Source organism: Pavona decussata, unplaced genomic scaffold (assembly GCF_977016875.1).
Source record: "Pavona decussata unplaced genomic scaffold, jaPavDecu1.1 SCAFFOLD_281, whole genome shotgun sequence".
NCBI classification, from domain to species: Eukaryota; Metazoa; Cnidaria; class Anthozoa; order Scleractinia; family Agariciidae; genus Pavona; species Pavona decussata.
This window is the reverse complement of record NW_028145682.1, coordinates 348,803-353,320: the sequence shown is the minus strand read 5'-3', so window position 1 is coordinate 353,320 and position 4,518 is coordinate 348,803. Positions and strand designations below refer to the sequence as shown.

The window sequence follows — 4,518 nt, the reverse complement described above, 5'->3', positions numbered from 1 at the left end:
AGCCCAGTAGCACGCGGTCTTCCCGATTCGAGTATTTCACGTCGTTTATGAATGCACAAAATGTCCCTCATTGGGCGGATGGCGGACAGTAATTAAAAATTGTCGCTACCTAAACGCCGCACCGCACAAAATCACGTAAAAAAAATGTTGCTTTCTTGGTATGCTCGATTACCAGCCCTCGGGGAGGAACCAAGACCGGACTCGAAGGAGCGGCAGATTGTGAATGGATGTACAAACTTAAACATGAAAAATTCAGAGTTATTTTGAAAACTAGAAGTGGTTATTATAAATGGTCAACTGAGAATTTCTACGTTTGATAATCAGTTATTGTCTGCAACATTGCTATCCTTTGCTAAGACACAAAATGGTTCTGTCACACGGTTTCATATGTTAATAGAGGAAATTCTGTCACGAAACTTCTCGATGATTGACAGTCGTGCTCTGGCTGCGTTTGTGTGGTCATCTGCAAGGAAGGGGTTCAGAGAAGACCAGTTATTTCACCAAGAAGTAGACGAGATTCTAAGACGTGGAACAAAAGACCTCCACAAAGCTGAATTTATTCAGATCCTCTGGGCATTTAGTAAGACACAAATGGGAAGCAAGGACTTTTTCGCGTTTCTGGACACGCAGCTTGTCTCAAGAGGTCTAGGACGATTCCACAACGTCCAACTGTTACAAACTGTTTGGGCGTTTGCCAGAAGTGATGCGACAGAAGCCAAAGTATTTGTCTGACGTCGTTAGGAAAGAGGTCTCTATGCGTACTGTCCACGTGTTTCAGGAGTATGAACTGGTGTTAATCCTTTGGTCATTTGTTTCTGCTCGGAGACATGACGAGAAATTATTTGCAGACATTGATAGCAAGTTAAATTTAAGTAGTGCTGAGAAGTTCGATATTGGTGATTTATGTCAAATCGCTTGGTGTCTTGGGCGAGCAGGAAAGTCGGATAGTAAACTGTTTGATGCTATCGAACTAGAAGTATTTCGGCGTGGTGCCAGCGAGTTTACTCTAAACGAAAAATTAATGCTAATGCGAGGATTCATTGAAGCCAAGAGAGGAAGTAAGGAATTCTTCGAACGTTTGGTCGATACTTTTTCAGCAAACGAACTCAGCAATCTAAAAAGAGGTCAAATTTGTGAGTGTCTTTGGTGCTTTACCAAGGCAGGAGTGACAGTAGCAGGACCGCTTGATGCTTTGGAAACTGAAATCCTTAGTAGGGGAAGCTCTTATTTTAGTCAGAAACAGATCGTCTTCATTAGGACACTTTTTGCGAAACTTGGAAAGGAAATGAACGTATTGTTTGAACTTTAAGTGATGCTGGTAATGCGCTTTATAGTCTACTTTTAGAATATTAATATTTGTGTTCACGAAGTTTGAGTAATTCTGCCTTTCCACAGAGAAAGTCCCTTTTTTTTTTTTTTTTTTTTTTCCATGAGTGAGTTTGAACAGATGGTTTTATCACTTTAAGGTGTTTCGATACAGTTTTCCAGAGACCATACCTCATATTTTTTTTAAACTGGTTGCTAAGTAATCCTCTCCGACACCGTACGATGTGCAATTTACACCAGTTTATATTTGGTGCTGGATCGCACAAAATTTGCAATTTACTGACTTCGAGAATTTTGTTTATTGTCGTCATGGGGATATCGATTTTGCCAAACATCAGCCCTAACATGAAACCTCGATCGTAAACCAATAACTGATGTAAAGACTACCTAAAAGCCCGTTGAAAAAGTGAGGTATGGTCCCTCAAGAATTGTATCGAAACTCTTGAAATCAGTCGATTGTGCAATGGAAATAGATGTGATGGGATACTTTAAGCCTGGTGAATAAATGGGAATGATGTATGCCTGTGTCATTTACTGAATAAGCTATCAGGAGTTTTTTCCGAGTATGCCTGTGTCATTTACTGAATAATACATCATTCTCAGTCGATTGTGTTACAAATGCCACGATAGCCCACTTTGAAAATGAGTGATGGCCTGGGTCGAGAGTAACTGCCCAAGTGATTGTGGGATTGTTTGGGGGGACGATAATAATAACCAACGTCCCCTAAACCTTCCCACAATCCCTTGGGCAGCTACTCTCGACCCAGGCCATCACTCTTTTTCAAAGTGGGCTATACACGAATGCGCGCATGCGCAATGAAAGAGTTATCGAAATGTTGGGGGTATGTCACTCGTCGTAAACTTTTGGCAAATATGGAATGCTCTCACGGCTTTCTCTCTCCTCCTTCAGTTAAAATACACGTTTTTGGAGTTAGAATTAAATAAAATAGCCCAAAGATCTTTCGAACGCGGAAAAGGCGGAACAAATAAACCTAACCACTGAAAATTTGCTTGAGTCTACTGAGTAACCCAACGTTTGACGCATTTGGATAAAGCCAAAATAGTAACTTTAGCAAGATTGAAAACTTCTTCCGATGTTGTAAAGCGCTAACAGAAGCTGTCGTTTGAACGTAAAAAGGAATTAGCATTCTGTAAAGACCGGCAAGATTTAGGTCACGCGCTAGGCAACCAAAATAGTTCACATGTATCAAGTTTCATTCGGAAAGAACATGACGCGAGGAAAACAAAATACAGAGATTCTTGGAAGAAAAACTGGACGCTTTTTTGTCGATTGGAAACCACGTAAAACCAACTGAAGAGCGTACACTTCCACCTTCGCGTTGCTTCGCGTATCGAAAAGAATCAGAGTGCGTGTGTAATTTAAACGACTTTATAGATAATATATTCCCGCAATGCAGCATGGCGTCCACGAATCCTTGTAACGTAGTTTGGTGCGAGCACTGCTTTCACTTCTGCGTTTACAAGTTACCGATGTATCAAGAGCGACAAAATTACAGCAGTTCTGTTTGAAAAATTTCCAGAGGGATGGTTTTAATATAAGTTCTTTTTTTCAGAGATGACAGAAAACAGCGTGACTAAGTGAAACATAAGTAGGAAAGCTACAGCCAAACTAAAAATGAAATTCCTCCAATAAGAGGAAAGAAGCGAGAGCCCCCAAAGGTGTTCTGATTGCCTTGATGCTTTTTGAATTATGAGCAAAGACATTGGCTGAATTATTATTAAAACGCATAATCTGAAGATTTTAGTGACCAAATAACTGCCTATTTGCAGTACAATAACAACATTGCTTACCTGATTATTATTTTACCTTACATTATCTTACAATTTAAAAGCTATTACTTAAGTTTGTTTCGATGACCCATGTCAACATTTTCAAGTCTGATTATGTGTGTGGCTGCCTGGCTATCTGGTACCCGTAAGGGGGGGGGGGGGGGGACTCCCATATGGAACAGACGGGATGCTCGTCGGAAATTTTAAATTTAACCCCTAAAGGAGACCATTTGGGCGTGGCTCAAGCTTTTTGTGACCCCAAAAGGAGACCAATTTGGGCGTGGCTTAAGCAAATTTTGACCCCTAATGCGGTAAAGAAAACAAGTTAAAAAGAAAATTTGACTTCTGTTTCTCTTCGCGTAATTCTGTGTTTCTTCACAGAGCCCTAAACGAGACCTGGGCGCCTAAAATATTGGCGCTTTACCCGGAACACCCTAGGCGAGACCAAAATCCAAAATTTACACCCCTAAGCGAGACGACGAGCATCCCCGTCTGTTTCATATGGGAGTCCCCCCCCCCCCCCCCCGGGATCTGGTATCCGTGGCGCAACTCAGAAATAACATGCGAAAACAAGGAAACGTTTACAGTACTGGGACAATTGCCATCGGTTTTAAATTAATTTTTTTGAGATATTTTTAATTTTTTCCTGGATTGACATCATTTATAATACATAACTATTGCGCTTATTTTATAGTGCCGAAATACCGATGTTAATGTCTATCACTGCTCTAACGACTTTCTGTATACATTCATTGAAACGCAGTGAATATAAGGTCGTGTAGATCGAGCCGTTCCACCAATCAGATTATAGCAAACTCTGACATATTTCCTCCCCTCGAAAACAAAAGGACTTAGTTTTCCCATGTTACTAAGCTTTTAAGTGGCAATGCACCCAAGCAATTGTTAGTTTTTTTTTCTTTACAATTCAATCTGAATTTATCAGCCTATTTAGTCCATCAGAACAGATTTTCACCGAATTAAACAGTTGTGTACCCTTGATGCAGGTACATCTAAAAATTCAGAACTACAGCAGTTTTGTTTTCAGGCTAGCGACATCAGGCTCTAATGGTTCTATTTTTTATTTTTTGTATTTATCTTACCGCAGCCGCAAATAGTTATAATTGTAGTTTCCATTATCCATAAGAATACAAACGTACCGCCAAATATATATAAACTTTGCACCTGTTAGGGAAATTATATAAGTTGAAGTTATTAACATTTGTCGACTGTTCCGAAGGTATTAATGATATTGATATTACTACAATTTTCAGCTGCAAGCAGACGCAAGTGTTCCTTTCACCTGTTTCCACAGAAGGTACTCAAAAGCGAACAAAGAGAAAGCTATAAAAACTAAAGACCAACCAACATTACGAAATATTAAATCTTTACAAGATGCAAAAG

The 4,518-nt window shown here is 39.9% G+C and overlaps 1 pseudogene; it reads left to right on the top strand.

The window, feature by feature from the left end:
* Positions 1 to 144: 144 nt before the first annotated feature.
* On the top strand, positions 145 to 1,435 carry LOC146455224 (uncharacterized; annotated as a pseudogene).
* The last annotated feature ends 3,083 nt before the right edge of the window (positions 1,436 to 4,518 follow it).